This window comes from Carcharodon carcharias, chromosome 2 (assembly GCF_017639515.1).
Source record: "Carcharodon carcharias isolate sCarCar2 chromosome 2, sCarCar2.pri, whole genome shotgun sequence".
Taxonomy (NCBI): domain Eukaryota; kingdom Metazoa; phylum Chordata; class Chondrichthyes; order Lamniformes; family Lamnidae; genus Carcharodon; species Carcharodon carcharias.
Genome location: NC_054468.1, coordinates 160,586,067 through 160,612,127, shown reverse-complemented (window position 1 = coordinate 160,612,127; position 26,061 = coordinate 160,586,067). Strand labels below are relative to the sequence as shown.

The window sequence follows — 26,061 nt, the reverse complement described above, 5'->3', positions numbered from 1 at the left end:
CATTCAGATGCACTTCTCTTTAGCTCTGAAGAAGAGTCACATAGACTCATAACATTAACTCTGTTTCTCTCTTCACAGATGCTTCCAGACCTGCTCAGCTTTTCCAGCATTTTCTATTTTTATTTCAGTTTTACTTGTCTGTTCACTCAGTTCCCAAATGCCCTGTAGAGGGTGCTCTGCTTCCATCTTGCATTTTCTGTAACTGCAATAAAAAATATCAATTACGATAATAGGTAAAGGGCAAATCTATGTAATAGCAGGCACTGTTTGTTGGCCTGACAAAGCAAATTATGGCCATTTTTTTGCAGTTATTTCCAATATTACTGCAACCAAAATCAACCCTTTCTTCTCCAATATCTTTAAACATGTTCTCCCATTCCACATTTGTGCTCCACACTTCATCCAGAACACCCTTTTTGATTCTCAAATGTGCTACTGTACAGAAACAACTCTTATCAAAGTCATAAATGATATCCTGTGTCACTGTGACAAAAGTAAACTACCCCTCCTCACCCTTCTTGACTGTCTGCAGCCTTTGACACAGTTAGCTATATCGTCCTCTCCAAACCCCCTTCACTCTTCTTCTGTTGGATGGGACTACACTTGCTAGTTCCACTCTTATCTGTCCAATTGTAGCCAGAGAATCATTCGCAGTGGCTCCTCTTCCCTCTTCTGCTCCATTAGCTCTGGTGTCTCATAAAAACATATCTTGGCTCCCTCCTATCTACATGTCATCCCTTAGAGACATCATCTGAAAAACAGCATTAGTTTTCACATGAATGCTGATGATACCCAGCTCCACCACACAAGCACTTCTCTTCACACTGATCATTTCCTTACTTAAACCAAGTCCTGTTCACCCATCACCCTTGTACTCATTGAGTGATATTGGCTCCTGGTCAATTAAAACCATAATTTTAAAATTCCACTTCTTATTTTCAAGTCCCTCCAGGGACCTCACCCTTCTCTATCTCTGTAATCTCCTCTAGCCCCACAACTCTTCTAGTTGTCTTTGCTCATCTAATTGTGGCTTCTTTAACATCCCCAATTTCATTGGAGGCCTTGCCGTCAGTTGCCTGGGCCCTGACTGCTGGGGTTACCTTCCTAAACCTTTCTGATTCATTGCATTGCTTTGCTCCTTTAAGGCACCCCTTAAAACCTACATCTTTGACCAAACGTTTGTCCATTTGTTCTAATATTGCCTTACGTGGCTTTGTGTCAAATGATGATTGCATAATGTTTAATTCAATTCACAATTCCTCATCTGATGAAGCAGCCTATGTCTACATGAAGCAAGGACCTGACCAACATTCAGCCCCATCAACCCAAGGAACAATCTTGCCATACAAGTGCCAAATATCCAAAGTCTAACAACTTCCCCTTAACATTCAATGGCATTCCATCTCTGAATTCTCCCAACAACAACATCCTGGAGTTCGTCATTGATCAGAAGCTGAACCAGACCAGTCACATAAATAAAGGAGCATGTCAGAGGCTGGGTATTCTGTTGGAAGTGACTCACCTCCTGACTCCCCAAAATCTGTTTACCATCTCCAAGGCCCAAGTCAGGAGTGTCATGGAATACTCCCCACTTGCCTGGATGAGTGCAGCTGCAACAACACTCAAGAAATTCAATACCATCCTGGAAGAACCAGGATAGCAGGTGCATGGGAACACCACCACCTGGGAGTTTCCCTTCAAGGCACACACCATCCTGACTTGGAACTATATTGCCTTGTTGTCACCAGGAGAAATTCCAATCAAAGCTAAAGAATCTTCTTCAATGGCTTCAATTTCCACTCCCTTACTGTTACCTCTAGATTCTCCCAGGGATCTATCCTTGCTCTCGTCCTACTTCTCATCTACATGCTAGCCCTCACTGGGATCATCTGAAAACATGTCAGGTTCCACATGTACACCGACGCCACCTGACTCTGCCTTACCATCATGTCTATCAACCTCTCCACTGCCTCTGTGTTGTTACACCATTTCTCCCCCATCCTTTGCTTTATGACCCAAAGTTTCCTCCAAATGAACATTGAGAAAATCAAAGCCATTGTCTTCAGCCCTCACCACAAACTTTATCCCTCTCCCTGGCAACTGTCTCAGGCTGAACAAGTCTGTTCATAATCTCAGCATTCTATCTCACCCTGAGCTGTGTGTCGACCCCCATATCTTCTGCATCAACAAGACTGCCTATTTCCATCTAACTAATATTGCCCACCTCTATCCTTGCATCATTCCACCTGTTGCTAAAATACTCATGCCTGCTTTTGTTACCTCCAGGCTCAATTCTTCCAATCTTCTCCTGGCTGACCTCTCATCTAGCAACCTCAATAAACTTGAGTTCATTCAAAGTTCTGTTCCAGCATCCTAACTCATATCAAGTTCTGTTCACTTATCTTCCCAGCCCATTTATATCTTGAATTTCAAATTCTCATCCTCATGTTCAAATCCCTCTGTGGTCTTGATTCTCCTTCCCTGCAACCTCCTCCAACCTTGTGGCTCTTCAAGATCTCTGCGCTCCCCCAATTCTGGCTTCTTGTGCATCCCTGACCTTTCTCCCCCTCCAACTTTGACAGCTATGCCTCCAGCTGCCTAGGCCCTAAGCTCTAGAATCCTTTCCTAAACCTCTGCATCTCTCTACCTTTCTCTCCTCCTTTAGGGTGCTTCTTAAAACCTACCTCTTTGACAAGCTTTTGGTCACCTGCCCTGATGTCTCTTTCCTTGGCTTCTCATCATCAATCTGTCTGATTATATTCCTGTGGAGCAACTTGGAGACACTTTACCATATTAAAGGTGTTATATAAATTCAAATTGTTGTTGCATGTATAGGTTTGATTTAATTTTCAGTGGGAGTGGAAACTGGTCAGTCATGGATCAGCTGCCTGCTATACACCTGCCAGTGTCGTTACCCTATCTATTAGATGGTATAATCTCATGCTATAATGCTAAATTTTCACAGGAACAAAAAACAGGGAGAGGGGAAAAAAAGGCAGACAGAAAATTTCAGTAACAATTCTGAAACTTTCCGTTCCCGTTCCCGAAGGCAATCATGCAAGTTCCGAAAGACCATTGTTACCCATGAAGCATCAGTGGATGTACCTAACTAACCTGCGGCTCACTACCACTCTCCTCTCCTCAACAAGTCCATGGGCTGAATTTTCACCTCAGATGGCAGGTGCGCACCCAACACGCACAAGCGTGAAATAGCACGCGATGACATCAGGCGAGTGTCCCAACATCACTGTGCACTTGCACGATATTTCAGACGGCGGGCGCGCATGGGAGTCGTCAGTGCACCCACCAACAATTAAGCTGTTAAGCCCAGTAATAAATTAATTAGGTTGAATTTTTCCCTGTCCGTCCAGCCTTACAATTGGCGGGTGGGTAAATAGGCCAAGCGGCCTTCCAATTTTTGAGGAAACCTCATCCACGGGCGGGATGAGGTTTCTGATCTTATTTAAAAATAAAATAAAAGTTTTCAGGACTCATTTTCAACATGTCTCTGCTAATGTGACAGAGTCACATGACGGGACGTTTTCTTTATTTAAAAAAACTTAATTTTTAATGTGGAAAATCTTCAGCTCCCTGAGGCAGCTCTGTGCCTACAGGGAGCTTTCTATGAGCGCACCCATGCGGAGGATGCGTGCTGGCTGGCCGTTAATTGGGCAGCCTGCGTGAAATTGCAATCAGGGCCTGATCGCAGGCGGCGGACCATTTCACGGCCTCTCCTGGGCCCGCCTGCCATGCCTGCCTGATCCTCCCCCCAGTGTTCTTGAGAACATAAGTCTATGGTCCAACTCTTCTGGTCAGCGGTGGAGTGGGAGCGCATGCTACTGACCACAGTTAAAACTGTGACCGTATCTATTTATGTTGGAGCCTTTGAACTTTCCAATCCTGGCTCCAGTTTCGATCCATCAAAAAGCACTCTGGGGAGGCCTAGTGGTGAAGTCTAACCACATGAAGCCATGCCCTCTTTTCTGTCATGAATGGAAGACATGCCCCTTAAAATCTGTCTTCAGTTCATTGACTTGCAGAATTTTTAAATAGACCTGTCATTCCTGACACTACTGAGCCTCATCTCTGAGCTCCTTGACTTTGCTCACCTCCCCCACTACACTGTTCACCCAATACTGTTCAACCCCTCCCACTGCCGTACCACCTGACACTGCTCACCCCCTCGGCAATGCTCACCCTCCACCCAATTATGCTCAACCCCCTTTCTGACCCTCGCCCATCAATGCTCAGCCTCCCTTCCTCTCCCCAACAATGCTCAACACTCCTCACTCCCTCAGCCCCGTCCCAACAATGCTCACCCTCCACCCCAACAATAATCATTCCCCCCTCAACCTCCCGACAAAGTTCACGTTCTTCCCACAATGCTTACCACGCCCCCCAGACAATGCTGACTCTTCCTCTATCAGCCGGATAGGAGCCAGGGATTCTGGAAGGTGAGACAGAATGGGTTTGAGGGAGGAATGGTGAGTATTGTTTAGGAGAGGGGATGGGGCCATGAGTAAACATTGTTGGGTAGAAGGGTATGGAGAGGTGGCTGAACATTGTCAGAAAGGATTCAGAGGGTGAGCATTGTCTGGGCCACAGAGAGGGGTGAGCATCGTTGAGGTTGTTGGGAAGTTCCCAGAAGGAAGAAACAGTAAAAACTGAGAAAGAAGAACACTGGTTCAAACTGATCTTGCATGCCTTAAAATGGAACACCAGTAAAAACTGAGAAAAAAGAGAACTGGTCCAAACTCTTTTTTCCTTCTGGAGTGAGAGGGGTTTAGATTTTTTCTAGACAACTCCCATAGTTAATCACTGTCCTATAGCTGAAATTAACAGGAAGAGAAGGATTGGGTAAATTTCTACCTAAGTAGACTCCATTGGTAGTTTAAACTTCCCAGGTAAATATCATGATTATACAAAAGTCAAGACTTCCGCAGGTTCCTGATGCACAACAGCGGAAAAATGTCTCAACATTTGTTGCAGTTGGCATCAGAAGATTCTGCCCTTTTGTCCAATATCATGCTGTCAATTGCCTCGAGGAGTACTTTAGGTATATGACAAAGAAGCAGTAATCTTGGAGCAACTAAGCAATTGCTGAAGTGGAGAAACAGCCTATATGCCACACCAGTTTCTATGTCACATTGATCGTCATGACATAACAAAATCACTGGCAGAAGATGACACATAGTTGCAACACATGACACAACCCTATGGTTCAAACTTACCTTATCATCAACAACCTCTGAAGATCTACAATTTGGATCTTAAAACTATGGGTTATATTGTTTAGAAATCCACCATGCTATTGAATAAAGTTACATTAAAAACTTGCAATGAAGTGGAACTCTTGCTCCAGACATGGGTAAAATAAATCAGCTGCTGCACACTGTTCTCTTCATTAATGACTATTGTAAATTAACTCATCTAAAGAAAAGTGGGCCCTTACAAAGTGCGCTGACTAAGCAACATGAGAAAACAGAAAACAAAAGTCCAGACAAGCCAGCGAGACATTCATTTAATTATTAAACAAAGATTTGTTCCAACACTCACAATTTATAACGCCAGTTCTGCAGATTGGAAAGAGCAAAAAAGTACAAAGTGACTCAGCCAGACTGATATCGTCCTCATCTCAAAGAGTTCTAATTTAAATTGCTTTTGACTTCATATTGCTAACTAACGGAGACCTGTAAAATATTTGTGGTCAAATTAGCATCTTTATTGCAACAGTACTTCTTTAAATACAGGATTTCAAGCTATTATTTCACCAAAGACTTTAACAGAATCAGAAATTCTAATCTGGCAAATTCTACATAAAGCTGTCCATGCCTAAAAACTGGCCTAGGAATATAAACACAAATTTTGTCAAGAGTCTGGCCTTATGACTTGTTTATAGTTATACAAGATGAAAGTTTAATTGGGAACTGTTTTCTTCTGAGTTGAAAGGCAGATTTACATCTGATGGGCTCAATATTATTCAAGGAATAAACGCTCCATTTCCTTTAAATCTGCCTGTTATAATTCCAGCATCCATCATTGAAGAAAACAGCTTCCTAACAGCCAATCTTGTTACATGACAAAGTCCTTATTAGTTTTGTAGTAACGTTACAACTGCTCCTTCTTTGAGTCTAAGTTTGTGCGGTGGCACGCCCATTGGAACGAGACTGCAAAGAAACCCTGGAGACTAGTCTGAAACTATAGACTGTTATCATCTTCTTTGTCTATAGAATCAACATTGTTGGTCTTTTTAATTCACCTGACTGCTTTTTGAAAGCTTTTTCATTCAAATCTAGTGAATCTTCATTTTTAGCGCAAAGAATAGCTTTTGAGTGATAAGTTGTATCAAATAACCTCACCATTTTTCCACATTTGACCAATTCCATTCCTCCTGTGCCACTCCTCACATGTCATCCCCATCCCACTCTTGCCATCCCCATTCCTCCCATCAATTCTATCCCTCACAAAAACAATCTCTCCAGTGCCAGGGTAACTTTGTTGTTGAGTTCCTCTTAACTTCCAATTTTTATATTCCCTGCGACCAACCATTCACAGCCACACATGCAGCACACACTCCAGTCCTCCATGTGTCCATGTTCTTCCATGGACGTGAGGTACCTACCAACCAAATACACCCACCACCACACGCACATCGTAAATTAACCAGTCAAAACAGTCTGGACAAACAAACAATGCATATCAACATAGTCATGAGATCAAAAAAATTAAATCAGTTATATCTCAATAAGTGAATGCAAGAACAGTATGGGACATTTTACTATGTGAAAGGAGTTGTACAAATGAAAGTTGTTGTTGAAATTAGGTCATGGAAACTAGGGAAAGCCCCATATGTTTGACCACCAATGCAAAGTTATCTGATGTCAGCCATTGTGCCAATTGAGTCTACAATTGCTCACTGCAACCATGGGTTAGAAAGGGAAATAAACCAGTTCAGGTTGCCAATCCTGACCATTAACTATTGGACTATGCTGGAAAAGGGCCATGTGTGAATGTGGCATGCAGACTGGGCAAGTCGGATATCTTGCCAGAACTCACTATCCCAACATGAAGAATAGCCGTACAGCTAAATTTCCAAAGGGTCGCAATAGAACTGAGAGAGAAAAATATCCCAATACTCCAGAGCCATTTCCAATTCACAGTGAACAAAAGCAGAGCTATCAAATTTTCCAATTCTAATCTTTGCATACTTATGTCACTAAACAGTTTACAATTGTGCCTCTAACCATCTGTACAATAGGACCCCAGTCAGTTTTAAAATTAACTGGCTGAATGTTTACACTTTTGCTGAATTGTTTGGATTCTTACTCAAATCCACTACACAAACAGCAGAATACAGGCACAGGACACCAAAATCGTTGTCCTGCTCCCAAGAGGAGCATCACATGTTCAAATCTAGGTGATGTGGGTGTATAAAATGGCTTCTGTCCTAAAGTCTTCATTTGCATATCATGACACCAGAGGTCACATGATTATAGCAAGCCACAGAGTACAAAGGTAATTATCCAAAAAGTGCAAGGAAAAAGAGGGATCCACTATGGTCAGGTAAACTGCTGTTAACCAGTTGAACTTATCTCTCTTCTTATTGGGAAATGATATGTGACTCAAATTTGTGATGAACAGAAGCAGGAGGTGTGGATCTTAAATCCTGAGGAGGCATCAATGAAGCAATTAATCAGTAACGAAACAAGAAATCAAACTGATAATATAATCATTAGGCTGAGATGCCTACGAAATCTGACCTTGCGATATTTGACTTTGAAACTGATGTCCTCTCTATCTTAAGTAGGTTCTACAGCATAGTTAAAGCAGTGAGTTTCAAGTCACATATTTTATGGATCATTTGGATCCATTCCATGAAGCCTCGTGGGCCTCGGGTTTATCTTTGGTTTTAGTTCTTTTCTGCATTTCAGCAGGTTGCAGTGGGAAATTTGCTGAGGAGGTTGATCACCAGCTCCCTATCTTTGCTGCCACTTTTTAAAAATTCATTCATGGGGTGTGGGCTTTGCTGGCTTGGCCAGCATTCATCCCTAGTTGCCCTTGAGAAGGTGGTGGTGAGTTGCCTTCTTGAACTGCTGCAGTCCATGTAGTGTAGGTACACTCACAGTGCTGTTAGGGAGGGAGTTCCAGGATTTTGACCCAGCAACAGTGAAGGAACGGCGATATATTTCCAAGTCATGATGGTGAGTGACTTGGAGGGGAACTTCCAGGTGGTGGTGTTCCCATCTATCTGCTGCCCTTGTTCTTCTAGATGGTAGTGGTTGTGTGTTTGGAAGGTGCTGTCTAAGGAGCCTTTGTGAATTCCTGCAGTGCATCTCGTAGATGGTACACACTGCTGCTAATGTGCATTGGTGGTAGAGGGAGTGAATGTTGGTGGGTGTGGTGCCAATCAAGTGGCTACTTTGTCCAAACGGTGCCAAGCTTCTTGAGTGTTGTGGGAGCTGCACTCATCCAGGCAAGTGGGGAGTATTCCATTACACTCTTGACTTGTGCCTTGTAGATAGTGGTCAGGCTTTAGGGAGTCAGGAGGTGGGTTACTCGTCACACGATTCCTAGCCTCTGATCTGCTCTTGTAGCCACAGTATTTATATAGCCAATCCAGCTCATTTTCTGGTCAATGGTAACCCCCGGATATTGATAGTGGGGGATTCAGTGATGGTAATGCCATTGAACATCAAGGGGCAATGGTTGGATTCACTCTTGTTGGAGATGGTCATTGTCTGCCACTTGTGTGGCACAAATATTACTTGCCACTTGTCAGCCCAAGCCTGGATATTGTCCAGGTCTTGCTGCATTTGGGCATGGGCTGCTTCAGTATCTGAGGAGTCACAAATGGTGCTGAACATTGTGCAATCATCTGCAAACATCCCCACTTCTGACCTTATGATGGAAGGAAGGTCATTGATGAAGCAGCTGAAGATGGTTGGGCCGAGGACACTGCCCTGAGGAACTCCTGCGGTGATGTCCTGGAGCTGAGATGACTCACCTCCAATAACCACAACCATCTTCCTTTGTGTTAGGTATGACTCCAACCAATGGAGAGTTTTTCCCCTGATTCCCATTGACACCAGTTTTGCTAGAGCTCCTTGATGCCACACTCGGTCAAATGCGCCCTTGATATCAAGGGCAGTCACTCTCACCTCACCTCGGGAGTTCAGCTCTTTTGTCCATGTTTGAACCAAGGCAGTAATGAGGTCAGGAGCTGAGTGTCCCTGGCGAAACCCAAACTGGGTGTCAGTGAGCAGGTTATTGCTGAGCAAGTGCCACTTGATAGCACTGTTGATGACCCCCTCCATTTCTTTACTAATGACGGAGAATAGACTGATGGGGCAGTAATTGGCCGGGTTGGATTTGTCCTGCTTTTTGTGTACAGGACATACCTGAGCAATTTTCCACATAGCTGGGTAAATGCCAATGTTGTAGCTGTACTGGAACAGCTTGACTAGGAGCACGGCAAGTTCTGGAGCACAAGTTTTCAGTACTATTGCCGGAATTTTGTCAGGGCCCATAGCCTTTGCACTATCCAGTGCCTTCAGCCATTTCTTGATATCACGTGGAGTGAATCAAATAGCATCTATGAGGCTGGGGACCTCCAGAGGAGGCCAAGATGGATCATCCATTTGGCACTTCTGGCTGAAGATTGTAGCAAGTGTTTCAGCCTCATCTTTTGCACTAATGCGCTGGGCTCCTCCATCATTGAGGATGGGGATATTTGTGGAACCTCCTCCTCCAGTGAGTTGTTTAATTGTCCACCACCATTCATGACTGGATGCGCCGGACTGCAGAGCTTATATCTGACCTGTTGGTTGTGGGATCGCTTAGCCCTATCTATCACTTGCTGCCTATGCTGTTTGGCTCGCAAGTAGTCCTGTGTTGTAGCTTCACCAAAGTTGACACCTCATTTTTAGGTATGCCTGGTGCTGCTCCTGGCATGCCCTCCTGCACTCTTCATTGAACTAGGGTTGATCCCCTGGCTTAACGGTAAAGTGGGGGATATCCTGGGCAATGAGCTTATAAATTGTGTTCAAATACAATTCTGCTGTTGCTGATGGCCCACAGCACCTCATGGATGCTCAGTCTTGAGTTGCTAGATGTGTTCGAAATCTATCCATTTAGCACAGTGGTAGTGTCACACAACACGACAGAGGGTATCCTCAATGTGAAGGTGGGACTTTGTCTGCACAACGTGCGGTGATTACTCCTACCAATACTGTCATGGACAGATGCATCTACGGCGGGCAGGTTGGTGAGGATGAGGTCAAGTATGTTTTTCTCTCTTGTTGGTTCCCTCACCACCTGCCACAGACCCAGTCTAGCAGCTATGTAATTTAGGACTCAGCCAGCTCGATCAGTAGTGGTGTGACTGAGCCACTCTTGGTTATTGAAATTGAAGTCCCCCACCCAGACTACATTCTGCACCCTTGCCACCCTCAGTGCTTCCTCCAAGTGGTATTCAACATGGAGGAGCGCTGATTCAATAGTTGAGGGAGAGCAGTACGTGTTTGAGCTGATGCCATGAGGCCCAGAGTCAATGTTAAGGACTCCCAGGGCAACTCCCTCTTCACTGTATACCACTGTGCTGGGCCTGTCCTGCTGGATTCCAGCGATGGTGATGTCAGTGTCTGGGACATTATCTGTAAGATATGATTCCATGAAGATGACTTTGTCAGGCTGTTGTTTGACTAGTCTGTGAGACAGCTCTCCCAATTTTGGCACAAGCCCCCGGATGGTAGCTAGGAGGACTTTGCAAGGTCGAGATTCCAGTGCCTAGGTTGATCCATCCAGTTGCATTCCTTTTTTGTGACTTTGTAACAACTGAATGGCTTGCTTGGCCATTTCAGAGGGCATGTAAGAGTCAATCATAACAATGATTGTTGTGGGTCTGGAGTCATGTGTAGGCCAGACCAGGTAAGGGCGACAGATTTCCTTGCCTAAGGGCATTAATGGACAATAGTGAACCAGACAATGGTTCCATGGCCATTATTAGACTTTTAATTCCAGATTTTTATTGAATTTAAATGCTACTATTTACCGTGGCAGGATTCAAACCAGGGTCCCCAGAACACTAGGTCTCTGGATTACTAGTCCAGCAATAATTCCACTACACTATCGCTTCCCCATGTTTTGGAACTTTGGGATTTTCTAACAGCTGTGACAACAGCTGTTTACTATGATCTGTCCAAATAACAACTGACGTAGTCAAATTGTGTGACAGTGAAAAAGTGGTTTCATACATAAATTTTCTGTCAATATCACCATACAATGCTGCATATAAAGAACGTGTGTTACTGGTAACCAATGTTGCTAATGGCAAGTGGCAAGGAATTTGCGATCTTAAAGGCTATTTGATTGTAGGTCAATTTTCACAGGACAATTTTTCAATTTTTAAAAAATAACCAGACTTTCCTCTTTAGCTGGTCTGTGGGTAGTTGGCTCTGTTCCATTGTTGGAAATTCTTGAGACCCACTGTTTTTCTCCCATCCTCCTGCTCCTACACCTCTCCCCTCCTACACCCAGCTCCAGTCAGTTTCTGCGCATAGCTTTGAATCCTGCTGGAAGCCTGTCAAAATTATAAGAATGAGGCTGATCCCCAAAATACTTCACTGGAAAAATTGGTGGGGAAATCAGACAGGGACAAACCCTATCACAATGACATTGGGTTTCAACCAAAGCAGAACTTACTCTGTAAAATATAAATAAATGGTACCGTGTATTTGAATATATCTACAGCTGCAGGTGCTGGATTTCTGATTCAAGATTTTTCCATCAATCTGGCAAAAGTACCAAGAGCAGCTCTTTTCAAAATGCCAAGGCCCAAAATTAAAAGTAACATGGCTTTCTATTAAAAATCAAGGGATTATGAGTTAAATTCAAATAGCAGCAAGTGGCGTCCTGTTCAGCTACACTCAGCAACAGTCTCCCCTCTACCTTTCAATGTCATTCATCTTGAAAGAACCATGTCACAAAACCCCTGGCAACAAGGTGGCTTCAGTTACTATGGTAACTCTGCAGCTGGTTTCTTATTCTGAATGCTTTTAGCCAAATTGCTCAGAGCAGCAACATACTGCAGCTACTCTTTATAATCTTCCATTTTATTTACTCATGAATATTCAAAACAGCCTAAATACTAATAGCTAATGTCAGATTGCCTTACCTACTACCTATAAAATGACATCTTTCATACAAAAAAAGACGGATTCTACTTTTGTTTAGTATTAAGCTTCCCTTTGTGTGGATTGTTTCTGTAGTGTCACTGAAGTTGAATTGCTGAATTGATGTAAGGATCTCGATGCATTTGGACCTTAATTACACAGACAGAACTATGTAGATATGAGGTCTGCAATGTGCTGGCACAGATCCCGGGTTCACTTTCCAACCTCTTGACCATACATAAAATCTAAGCTTCAACATGCCCTCATTGTAGATATCAAATGATTCCCCAGCAACTTGAGGCCTATTTCAGTAAAATATCAGAAAGAAAATATTAACTCCTCACACAAGCTCAGTATACACTCACCAGTGTCCAAAGACCTGGCAATGCAAAGATGCTGTCCAGCAATAGTACATTCAGACCAGACCCAGCAGCTCTCAGTCACTCGAAGTACTTCTGTTCAATCCACTGAAGGCACTGCACTAACTCAATTCTTATATATCTTATTTGTTCTTGTCAGTTGCTCAGCTGAGTAGGAATTACCATAGATGGTACCAGTACTTCTTGGCTCACCTTGCAGCCAGGCAGTGGAAACCTGCAGCAATGTTCATCCTCTTAGCCACTCTCTCAGCTCATTGGCAGAGGTCACCAAACAGATCCATGTGGTTCAAGTAGGGTCAGCACCATGGTGAACAATTACATGAGGGGAAAAGAATATCTTGGACATAAAGCACATAGGAGAGTGGAGAATGTTACTGAGTTCAAAAGTTCACATGTAAGCATTCATATTTGTGGGGAATCCATGAGTTGTGTTGAGACGAATTATCAGCAGGAAAAGTGCAGTTGAAGGAGTGCCATGGCTCTTCATGGTAACGTTTACTACAAGCTGATGATTTAAAGGTGTTATTATGTCACATAAATCCCGGAGCAGCTGTTCAGTTGTTTCTTTAATTAATGATATGGCAGAAAAATGTTCGTGTTTCATATTTATTGGTAATGACAATCTAGAAACGGAAGGGGTATAAGAGGCAAACTAAAGGATTTATGCTACTCTTGTCAAAGGCTGCATGATGACACCTGTTACAAAGTTGATTTTCCAAGCAACTTTTCTTGGTGGAAACATTGAACTTCATTTACAAGACAGCAGCAGCAGCTACATGTGTACATCCAACTCCATAACTAAAGAAAAACTCTCCCCGCACTGCTAACTGATTGGTTAACACAGATCATGTGATCTTACGACAGCATTATTCTTAAAGCTACAGTTCAAATTTTATCAGAACTATAATTACTACATTCCTCCCCCTTTAACTTTTCTGTATATTTTGTATTTACAAGGATATTTATCTCATGACATTACAATACTTATACAGGTCATGAAATTGCCAGTTCAGTTTTTCAGATGGTTTCCTTTTCTGTGTGGAACGTCATAACTCCACAATTTCCAATTCTTTGGCAGGAACCACATTCTCTGGAACCACATTAACATCAGGTACCTCATTAGCCATAGGAGGTTCAGTGTCTTCCACTCTGACAGAGACATCAGGCACGTCTATCCTTGGTTGAGCAACTTCAACAGGAATCAGAGGTTCAGCAATGGTTACAGGTGGAACATCATTTTGTTGGGGTATCTCCCTTTTTCTTAAATGATCCATCCAGCCTTCCACTTCCATGTAGTACGACAATGGTCCAGTCACAGAGCTTTCTTTACCAGTCCTCCACCGAAATTCCATACATATACTGCTTCTCCAACAGTAAATTGTCGCTTACAACTATGCAAATCATGAGTTGCTTCTTGGTTCCCCTGACTTTTCTCCACCTTCCCCTTCAAATTGGGAAGTATCAGTCTTGTTCAAAGATGGTGCCTCATCAGTAATTCTTCAGGTGTTGCACCTGTTGTAATGTGGAGGGATTGTTCTGTAATGAAATAGGAAACGAGCAAGTTTAGTTTACAATGATTCACTTGCTAACATTTTCATTCCCAACTTTTATTGTCTTTTCGGAATCTTCCTTTTTGTTTTCTTCTTTCTACCACAGAGTTTAGTCTTGGCCTTTTTTTTTACTTCACTGTCAGCCAGACTTCTCTCAGGTGAAATCTCAACTCATCTTAGTTCAGTAGTTGAGCTACCCATGACCTCATATCTACTTGCACCTTGGAAAGTTCAATGACTTTTGCTTTCAAAGCCTCTCTAGCTTCATTCAGCTGATTCTTCAGCTCTTCTACCTCCTTCCTGTATCTGTTGACTTGCTCTTGGAACCTTGAACATTGTTGTGTCTTCTCTGCTAACTGGTTCTTCAGTTTGTTCAGAATGGCGCTAAATTCTTCCTGTTTCTGTTCGTAGTTTTCCAGAGGTACAAACTTTAACCCGAGGGATCCTTGTAATGTGTGAATATCTTTCAAGAGGTTTTCCTTTTCTTTGCAAAGCTCACTCACTTCATCTTGAATTCTGTAATTCAGCAGAGCCTCCTTGAGTTTCTTCTGTTGTTCTTCCATGCTACTGTTGAAGGCAGTCTTCATTTCTTCAAGTTGATGAATGGCTACACATTCCTTTTTCATCCTGTTGCTGTCCTTGGACTCTCCAGGCTCTTTCTGAAGTACCTTGCCTTGTTCCTTTTCCAACTCAGGAACTCTTCCAGCTTCCTTTTGAAATCTCACTGGCCATTCAAGGTTAATTTCCCTCAACCAATTTTGACCTAGAAGGCTTGGTCCTCTAACTTCTAATACTATCACGGGTAGTTGTGCTGATTGGTATCTATAATAAACAATTACTCTAGTGATACCTTGCACCTGGATTTCATCATCCATGTACATTTTCAAATTGATAGATGTTTGTTCCAAATTTAATTGTTGAGCACCTTTATTTAAATATCTGAAAGAAGTGTGTTCTCCTATTACAGTGGTGGAAGCACCAGTGTCCATTTCCATTTTTAAGGGTTTATCATTCACTTGCAATGTGACAAAAATTGGCTCCGTCTTCCCAACTTTCATGTTGAATAAGGAATAAATGTAAGAATTGGTTGTTTCTGGCTCTTCCATGCTGTATACTTGATTGGGTTTTGTTTGTTGCCTGGAAGCCTGTTTTAATCTTACTTTGCAATGTTTCAATGTCTGTCCTCTTTTTTGACAAAAATAACACTCCACCTTTTTAAACTGCCAATCATTAGGAGTATGGTTGTTTCCACATTGATAAAAATTCACTTTCAAATTTGCTGCTAAGCTGTTTCCTCTAAATTTTCGGTTAGCGGGGCGTGTTTCCCACTTCGCAGTGGAATCCCGGCTTTTCGCGTCACTTTCGGCTGACTGTTCCCACCCAACTAGGAAAATGGCACCACTTTGTGCATCTTGAATCGCTTGCAAATCCCTTACAGTGCTTTCCATTGCAAGCACTATTTCTAACACTTTCTTAAAATCAAGATCCACTTCAGTTGGCAATCTTCGCTGAACAGCATCCTCTTGCATGCCACAGACCAGATGATCCCTGAGCATGTCATTCAGGGTTTCACAAAAGTCACAATCTTCCGTTAGTTGTTTTAATTTTGCCATGTAGGTAGCAATGGTCTCCCCCAAGGCTCTATTCCATGAATTAATCTTGAACCTCTGTATTGTGACTGAGGGCTGGGGTTGAAATGTCCCTTAACAAGGTTTACTAATTCACTGAATGTCTTTGAATCTGTGACATTAGGGGCCATCAAGCTTCAAATTAAACTGTAGATTTTGCTTCCACAAATACTCAGGAGAACCACTCTCCTCTTCTCCTCCCCTGTGATGTCATTGGCTTGAAAGTAGAACCCAAAACATTCTATATATTGAGATCAGTCATCTGTGGCTGGCTCAGAGGGGTCAATTCTGCCAATCTGTGGCATCTTGGATGAGTATATCTTCCTTTCTTTTTAATTATCTTAGACACTCACATTTGCTGGGCAAGAGACAAAATTCATCCTATCCTCTTTGATTATCCTTGTCACCAGTTTGTTATAGAGTTGATTTTCCAGGCAACTTTTCTTGGTGGAAACATTGAATGTTATTTACAAGATAGCAGCAGCAACTACATGTTTGTGTCCAACTCTATAACTAAAGAGCAATTCTCCATCCTAGAGGTTCCCCATGCTTCTAACTGATTGGTTAACACAGATCATGTGATCTTACAACACAGGTTTATTCTTAAAGCTACAGTTCTACGTTTATCAGAAATATGATTAGTGCAATGCCAATATCGTGTTACGACTAAAACAGCTTCCTCTTGTGCTGGTCTACCACCTTGGTCACAGTTCATAATATGCTGAACTATTTCTTTCCCCAACTACATCTCTCTACTGAATGTCCAACAAACTCTCTTCATCTGAACAGTCTGCAACCAAAGTTCACTCAAATCCTCCTTTCACTAATTCTTTTAAAAATTGATTGAAGAAAACTTTTTTAGAGAACAACAGACCTGAACCGTGACATTCATTAATTCTGGTTTATCTTGTTCTTATGTGCGCCAATTGGAAAAATAAACTCACTTCCAAATATTTAAATAATTTTACAATCCGTAATTCATTAGATCATAAATTTCAGTTTGAATATTTGTTTTCTGATTGTTCGATGATGATATTAATGAGGAACATAAAACTGAAACATTTTTATCTTATCCAAAATGCATTGTTGAATGCTATTTAGCCAAAGGGATTTTTACTAACATTTTATAGATGTACTTTTTTGACAATATTAAGGTGATAAACAGATCAAGGCAGTTGGAAATGAAAAAGGAAAGTAACCGGTTACTACTTAGGAAAACAATCAGGATGAAGCTCTCAGCGCTGAGAGGCACTAATACCTGTTAGTGGAATCATGTTCTACCTTGATTGCAAAGCCTTTTCACCAACTACAAAGAAAACAAGTGTCTCTAGCTAAGATAAAAGTAAAATATTGCCAATGCTGAAATCTGAAATAAAGGGCAGAATTTTCCTTGCCCACTGACGTAGAATGTGTTTAGCAGCTTGAGCGGATAATACGGCGAGAAGGCCAAACATTGGTTTCACAATGTCGTGAGACCAATTTGCGATTGCCCACTCAGCCACCTCATTGTAATACAACTGCATATCATTATAAGGCCAGCCCACTGGAATCACCCCCTCATGTTGGATCGTCCACCCATGTCAACATGATTGCATGTTTCACAACAGCATACATTAGACAGGCATATGGCAGACTGTACTTTGAGAGGAACTCGGAGGTAAGTGCACAGTAACATTGCACAGCCTGTTAGACTTCAACCTGTTAGACTTCAAGGTGTAGGCAACTTTGGGTTGGGGGTGCCAGGAGCAAGGGCTGCCCTGCGAATGAAGGTAGTGCACAAGCACGGGGAGGGGAGAGGGGAGAGGAGAGGAGAGGGGAGGGGAGGGGCGGGGAGGGGAGGGGTGGGGAGGAAGCCGTCATGCATTAGGGAAAGCTTGTATAAAGTGACCATTCCTCTGTAGCTGAGACAGTTCAGGTGCAGCCACATTGACATGTGTGGACTAGAGTCTAGCTTATCTGCCCACTCAAGCAATGCAGAGGCATGAAAGTGCCACCAAGTGCTCCAGAATTTTCAGCCCTCGGGCACAGACTGTAAACTAATGGGCGTTTTAGTGGACTACAGAACAGTTCAATGACTGGTCATTACTAAAGCTGGCCATGGAGCAGTCACTGGTGGAGATGCTCACAGCCCCTCACAATATCATCATCCCAATTTGGACAAGTCTCCCCCATGGTTTGAGCTAACAGAGCAGCCTTGCTCTGTTAGGAGTGGGTTAGGAGAACGCCTGTGCCTGAGCTGAGAGCACAGCATGCAGTCCAATGGGTGAAGCTGCTGCCAATGGGTCAGGTGGAGTGGGGTGGAGGTGGGTGGGGTATCGGGCAGCCATGCAGAGCACTAAACTCAGGCCATCCAAGTGGTGGCCACACTCACCGGGATGCCATAAGGGGCCTTCAGACTTAGCCAAGAGAGTTTCTTAGTACACCCATACTAATCCATGCATCTCTCTCTTTCATGCTGCAGGAGGAGTACATCAGGAGCATGGTGCCTGGCGAACTAGCTGTATGCCTTGTGGCATACAGAGTGTGAAGACGACAGAGAAGAAAGCTACTTAAGTGCCTAGCTCCACAGAGGGAAGAGCAGCAACCTCAGGAAGAAGGGGTGGTTGGGACTCCCACACCCATCACCGAAGAGCCACAGCAAGCCATTGCTGGTCAGCCCCTCGTTAGATCCAGAGTCTATAGATGCTGCCTTTCATTCCTGCAGATATCTGAGAACCATGTCACTGCGCATGTCTAGGGAACTGGTCAGTCACATCTGCCAGCTACTGCAGGATTTGGCGCTACAAGGACATGGAGGACATCCACTGCCAGTGACTGTGAAAGTGACTACAGTGCTCAATTTTTACACCAGTGGCTCCTTTCAGGGCTCTACAGGTGACCTCTGTAGGATATCACAAGCCTCCAGCCACAAATTCATCCATGATGTCAGGGATGCCATCTTTGCGAGGGCACACAACTTGGTGCATTTCACCCAGGACCAGGAAAGCAAGGATGCAAGGGCGATTGGATTTACCCAGATCTTAGTTTTCCTACAGGTACCGCGTGCAATGGACTGCACTCACATGGTGCTCAGATCTCCGTCACAACACATGGCCAACTATGTCAAATGCAAGGGATTCCATTTGCTGAATGAGCAGCTGGTGTGCGACCACCACGAATGCATCCTGCAGGTCCGTGCACGAATCCCAGGTAGTGTGCACGGCTCCTACATTCTCAGTCGGTCACAGATCCCTGACGTCTTCCAGGGACAAAAAAGGCTGCAGGGATGGCTCCTTGGGGCAAGGGGAGGACATGGCTGATGATACCCATGTGGCAGCCTCAGACTGCAACAGAACGAAGGTGCAGTGAGGCTCATTCTGCAACTCGCAACTTGGTGGAGCAAATCATTGGGCTAATAAGAATGAAGTTTTGGTGTTTCGACCGGTCTGGTGGAACCCCGCAATATAGTCCACAGAGGGTGTCACACATCTTCATCACTTGCTGTGCTCTTTACAACCTGGCACTGCAATGGGGAGAGCTGCTGGCTGAGAAGGAGATGAAGGTCTCCTCTGATGAGGAGGATGTCGATGGGGGTGAGCTTTAGGAGATCTTTGAAGGCAAAGATGACAGTGATGAGGCCATCACACTGGCCAAATGAGACAGGCAGACTCAGGAGGCCCTCATAGCTGCTAGGTTTGTGGAGGACAATGACAACATGCAGTGAAGAGACACCATAGATCCTCACATTGCATCTGTGAGCATTTGACTCCAGCCTTGCTGATGGCAGTGCACATACCCACTGTGGTAATGTTCCTGTCATGGAGACGCAGGTGAGGCTCTCATAGTCACTCGATTGCAGGAGTATGATGATGATGACGACATGCAGTGAGGACACTCCATAGATCTTCACATAGCCTCTGAGAATGTATGAGTCCCGTCCAGCCCAGGGCAGCTTGCTTGCGCTCTGTGATCAGGGTCATATAATGGAGACACAGCCAGAAAACTTTAAAAGCATCTTATCCTTTGTCAGCCTTCAGCGCCTGAGCCCTTCAGGAGCTGGAGCACAGCATCAGTGGTCACTGATGCTAAAGAGATGGGGGCCAGCCTCCCCTTAAAGGTGCTGAGAGCACACAGAGAGAATGACAGAACTCGGTGACGCCTGACACGACATTCTGGCAGCAATGACCAGCACCCGTCAAGGTGCATCAGAAATCTATCCAGTGAGGTGAGGCTGGACCATCACTTTGGTCTGAAGGCTGCACAAAGCACAGGGAAGAGACCCTGGACTGACACGCCTGCCTTTATCTTGTGTAGAAAGGTTTCACATCTGAGTGACATGGATACCCGTTCATCAGAACAAGGAGCCATAGGCCTGGAGACACTCTTGGGAGTTTATTTACAATAAAGAACATTACGTACAAGTGATTAGCGCCCATGCCCGGTCTATGCAACTATATCTTCCTAACTTTCCTAGCCTTGCCACTACGCCATAGTGCCCCCCGGACATCTACAGCGGAGTTGGAGTCAGCCTGCTGAATGCTACACTCTGCCTGTCCTCTGGAGGTCCAAGACCTGGAGGGCCCCGGCCTGCTTTCGGGGTCCTGCTGTGTGGCTGTGGCACCCTCCTCAGCTTGTGGAACTTGAGCTGCTGGAGTCACAGGAAGAGGGAATTCGGATGGACAGGACACTCCCGGAGTCACCTGGATGGCCCTGAGGAGTGCCCAAGGGTCCCTGGCTGACTCCTTGAGGAGAAGGGGAAGTTTTAGTGAGACTGAGCTGCTCCACACCCTTCTTGTGTTGACACTGTTGAAGGCCTACTATGGCATCAGCAATGGACTTCAGCCTGTGCTGCAGTGCACAACCAATGTCCTGGACCAAGGTCTCCATGGCGGCCGCCATTCTACCAGTGTAGAGCTCGGTGCATTGCAATGCCGGCACTATCACCTCAGATTGAAGGCAGACATAATCCTCCACCGTGCCTTGCAATCTGAGGAATGCAGTGGACATCCCTTCCTTAAAATCCCGAGCGTGCCTTTGCAGCTCCAGTAACTGAGGCATGATCAAGTCCAGAGGCTCGTCATCTGACTCGGACTCAGCAAATTCCTGGCCTCCGGCAGTCCTCCGATTGCTGGGGACCTGAGAAGTTCCTGCCACTGCCTGCTGTGGATCAGAAAGTGCGATGCGCTCACCAGATCGTGATCCCGAGGCAATTCTAAAGCTAGGTCGCACCAAGGTGTGCGTCTCTGTGCTGGTGGAGGGTGTGGGTGAGCGCTGTGATGGGACTCCAAGAAGGGTGCCTCCAGATTCCTCTTCAGAGGTTTCCTCAGGGCTTGATTGGAGGCCCTGGGTCATGGATTATCTTGGCTCTTTTCCGGATGTGCCTACAAAAGCAAGGAGAAATCATTGGTGCATGGCAGTGGCCTGTGAAAGAGGACACATCACTCATAGCATGGTTGTCTGATGGAGGTTGCACTGCTGGATCCTCACTTGGTAGCGCTGAGCCAACCTCACTGTCAGCTCAGGAGTGGTCCAGATCCTTGCCAGCCAGCTCGATGGCTCTGTTTTCAAAGTCCATGAGGACTTTGATTTCAGGCATTCCTCCACCGGTCTGCAACCTCTCCCTTTTGTCTGCCAGCTTATCCTGCATGAATAGAGATGGAGAGAGTGTAAGCAGGATAAGTATTCCTTGCATGTGTGGTTGGTGATTGGTCCCATGGACAAGGTGAGGACAATGGAGGTGTGTAAGAGAGAGAAAATGGTGATGTCCCTTGAACTGGCAGTGAGTGAGATCCCTGTGAATGTGTGATGCGTTTGTGAGTGTGAGTTGAGAATAATGAGAAGAGTGACTTACCCTGGCAGGATGAAGGCCTTTTGTGGTTCTGTGTGGCTGCCCTCTTTTGCAGGATATTGGCGCTGACCACCACTACCGCTGCCTCCCAAGCCGGATTGATGATGTTGCTGCCCATCCCGAGGCCAGAGCGGGTGTAGAGGACATCACGGCGGGCCTCCACTGCGTTCAAAAGGCACTCATGGGATGAGTCATTGAACCTGGGGCTGCAGTCCTTTTGTCTTTCGGGGCCATGTCTTCCATGCATCGTCAAGGGCTGGAAGTACTGAAATATGTTTGAGCGGCTGCACTTTAATTATGGCATCCGGCATAATGAAGCAGTGAGGTGATGATGTGGTGGGCAAATGAGAGTCCACCTACCATCAAAATGTTCCTGGAAATGCATAATTGATGCATGGGTTTTGGACGATGCAGTGCAAGAAGCCGCCATTGCGGCTGGTGGGTAAAAAGTTGCACTTAGTGCAAATCTGGGATGATTCCACCCGAGGAGTCATACAGACTCAAAACGTTAATTCTGTTTTCTCTCTCCACAGATGCTGCCAGACCTGCTGAGTTTTTCCAGCATTTTCTGTTTTTATTTCAAATGTCTCCAGCTTCCTGCTTCTGACCCCATCCTCTTGTATTTGTTTAAATGTTCTTACCTTGAATTGACCATCTCTCCACCCAGCTCTTTGAGAGAGCTGTTGAGTTCGCCCCATTTCTCTATCCTTTCCCCATATTCCTGCAATTTCTTTCCTCTTCAAGTCTTTATCCAATTACCATTTGAAAGTTAATATTAAATCTGCTTTCATCATCTTTCCAAGGCAGTGCATTCCAGATAATAGCAACTCACTGTATAAAATAAATTCTCTTCATCCCGTCTCACGCTCTTTTGCCAATTAACATAAATTTATGTCCTTTGCTTCCTGAATTGGGAACAGGTTCTCATTACTTACTCTATCAAAATCCTTCATGATTTTGAACACCTCCATTAAATCTCCCCTTAACCTTCTCTGCTCAAAGGAGAAGAATCCTAGTTTCTCCAGTACCATGTAACTGAAGATCCTCTTCCTGGTACCATTCATTCAGTTGACCCTGTGCTGTCTCTAAGGCCTCAAATCTTTTCTAAAGTGTGGTACCCAAAATTGGATGCAGTACTCCAGCCAGGGCGTAATGAGTGATTTGTAAAGGTTTAGGTTAATTTTCTTGCTTTTGCAACTATCTGGCGGTCTGTAAAGCCAAGGATGTCATATGCCTTTTAAAGAACCTTATCAACTTGGCCTGCCACCTTCAAAAATTTGTGTATATACAGGTCTCGCTGCTCCTGCACCCTCTTTAAAATTGGACTTTTTTTTTGTTTTATTCATTTTCATTTTGTTTCACAAAATGCATCACTTCACACTCCTCTGTCTTAATTTTCAATTGCCATCAGCCTGCCATTTCTCTAGATTGTCTATGTTCTCCTTAAGTTTGCTGCTATTCTCCTCACTGTTTACTATGCTTCTGACTTCTGTGTCATCTATAAACTTTGTAGTTTTACCATTTCTACCCAAGCCCAGATTATTGGTATATCTCAAAAGCAGCAGTGATTCTAATACCAGCCCCTGGGGGACACTATTTTATACATCCCTCCAGTCTGACCACTACTCTCTGCCTTCTGTTCCATAGTCAATGTTGTATCCACACTGCCACTGTGCCTTTAATCCCATGGGCTTCAATTTTGCTAATAAATCCATTATTTGCTTCTTTATCAAACTCCTTTTGATAGTCCAAATACATAACATCAACCATACTACCTTGTTACAACCAGCTGAGGACGGGTGCAAGGACTTCCACTTTTATCCTACTCCTGTTGATCATAACAGGGTTTTTTGAAATTTAAGGATGAATGTGCCAATTCAGTGTATGTACTTAACTGTTTACATGCTGATTGCAAAGAATAAAGTCAGTCAGGCTTTCTTGAGTTTAAACACGTAAGGGGTTAGTTTTTATTATGCTTAAAACCCACTCAGATAAAGCTATTAAAATAAAAATAAAGGTAAATATCCTGACTGTTGCAATACAAGCACACACATACACATACATAAAAGCATGCAAAAATACAAGTTACAAAGGAGAGGAGTTTAACTTTTGGCCAAAGTAAGATTCAATGATAAAAGGCAAGACATAAAGAGTTCACTGATTCTGGGTCTTTCACTTTTTGTGGCTGAGCCAGTTCTTAAAGAGATAGCCCTTCATTTTTTTTCTAGAAATGCTGCTTTGGAATTTGAAGTCATCTTTAGAATTTCTCTTGCCTGCTGTTCACAACACGTTATGAGCATGCAGGGTCCAGCTCAGCTGAAAGAGGGAGAGAGGCAAACAGTTTTTTTTTGCTGCTTTCACATGTTTCTTCTCTAGACTGCCCTTAGCAATAATAAAAGACATTTCAAAATGTTGATCCAAGTCATATGACCTCTCTCCATAATGATTGGTCGTTTCACAGAAGGCAATTGATTAGCTTATGTCTGGACAGACCTTGGCTATTGTGTTAAGGCCTAGGTGATTATTTTTTAATGCCCAAGCCATCATTTCTGGTTGACTCATTTTTCCATGTCATGAGCTAGGAAGAACATATCAATACCTCCAGGGTAGCCATTTTCTCTGTGGACTCTCTATCTACCAGTTTGACAGAATGGAATGTGGCTTTTGTAGTGATGCAAATGGTGACAGCTATTTTAAGTTTCAGTCCATCTTTGAAGTAGTCCTTGACATCAGCAGGTGTGAAATTCCACAGGAGGGTGGTCTGGTCATGTCTTGGTTGTAATCCACATTGGAAACTTGACCAACCTGCCATTACAGGCCTGTTAAGTGACCTGTAACTACCATCTTAAGCCAGTGTTGAAACTTCCCTTTTTAAACAGCTCCTTATGTAAGTCTAGCAGATTAAATTGTAATTTAATATTTGACTTCAATATACCTCAGTGACACCCCTCCATCATACAGAATGAAACGTGACTTTGTGGGAATGTTCCACAAAGGGACAAAAAAAACAAATACATGGACGCCCATTCACACTTATAACCTTATTGTTATGGTATACTCTATTTTAGTTTTTGGTATCCAGGTAATTCTAAACTGAGTTAGATTCTGGATAACATGTCATGTGTTACAAAAAAAAAATCTCTTCAGTGGAAAAGATTGTATCAGGGTTCTGAATTTTCTTTGTTCTTTTGGAGTCAGGCATAAAAGATATTATTGTGTCAGAATCCCTATGCCTGTTCTCTTCTTTAAATTCCCCTCATGTATTGTCTAAAGGGTCTTTTTTTTACATTGCTGTTTGCTCCCAGTTTGCTGGAGGCAGGGAAATTCTGTAGCTCCCCTTGGCTCCACCCACAGGCTGCTTAACAGCACTCCCTATGGGTCTCTTCAAGTGCCAACCATTTTCTTTTAAATGGCCTGGTTTCCCACATTGGAAACACAATGGGTGGTCTCTACTCAGGGTTTCTCTTTTTAAAAGCTAGGAGATTGTTCTGCCTTCCCTTCATTATTCTCCTTTGCTTTACAACCTGTCTCAGCTTCATCTAACCTCCTTCTATCTCCCCCACTGTCTGAGAGAGTTAACAGTCCTGGTTTACTTTGATTCAGGGATCTATGGGTTAACCCATAATCATCCACCATGAGAGCTACCCGTCTAGCTCTGGGCACCCTGTGCTCTTCCACATGGGTCGTTACAGAGATAGGAAGTGAATTTTTGAACTCCTCTAGGAGAATTATCTCTTGGAGACTTCATAGGTGGTATATATTATAAATACCCATGTCCAGGTTGCTTCACTCTTTCAAACTTGGTATAAGTTTGTTGGGTTGTTTCCAGAAGGTTTGGAATTTCTGGTGGTAAGCCTCAGAGACTAGTTTGTAAGCACTGAGGGTGGCTTTCTTAGTCATTTCATAATAAGCTGAAATCTCATCAGCATGACATAAACTTTATAGACTTTACCTGTTAGCCTACTTTGCTGCTTAACAGAATTGCTCTTACTATGCAAATTTTCCTGATTTCCAGTCTGGTCTGCTCTTATCAGTTTTAACCCTTCACTGTCCACCTCTATAACCTTTGGATTTAATAGCTGAAACCCGGGCGCTTTTACAAATCTGATTTCTAGGAAGTCAGTGGGTTGTAATTTGGTTTTAAGTTCTGGTACAGTGTCTGGCCCTGCTTCCTGCCCCTCATCTGTAGTGGACTTTGCGTCTACACTGCTGGGTTTGTTGGGATTTAAAACTTGAGCCTGTTCATTTGATTTACCAGTGCATAACTCCCCATGGAATGCGTTTTGGGATTGGTTCCCTTCCTTTTCTCTTTTGTCTTGGGAATGGGTTTTCCTCTAACGTGTTCCATATCCTCTGGAGCACTATTTCCCCCAGGTGGGTGTCCAGTTCCTGATGTACTTACCTGTGGCTCTTCAACTGAGTAGGGCACTTCCCTCACTGTCTCTTTGCCTGCTTGGGAACTCCCCTGGTCTCTGATTAAATCTGAAGAGAAAGTTTGCCTCCTAA

The 26,061-nt window shown here is 43.8% G+C and overlaps 1 long non-coding RNA gene across 2 annotated transcripts in view; it reads right to left on the bottom strand.

Moving 5' to 3' along the window:
* LOC121275364 overlaps positions 1 to 26,061 on the bottom strand; it is a 171,121-nt gene that overhangs the window by 79,217 nt on the left and 65,843 nt on the right. Inside the window, exon 3 of one of the 2 annotated variants that reach the window (XR_005942400.1) lies at positions 14,005 to 14,086. The exons of the other annotated variant lie outside the window; for it this stretch is intronic. This is a non-coding gene — a long non-coding RNA (uncharacterized LOC121275364). Of the gene's footprint in view, positions 1 to 14,004; positions 14,087 to 26,061 lie in introns of those variants that run through there. 2 annotated transcript variants of the gene reach the window in all.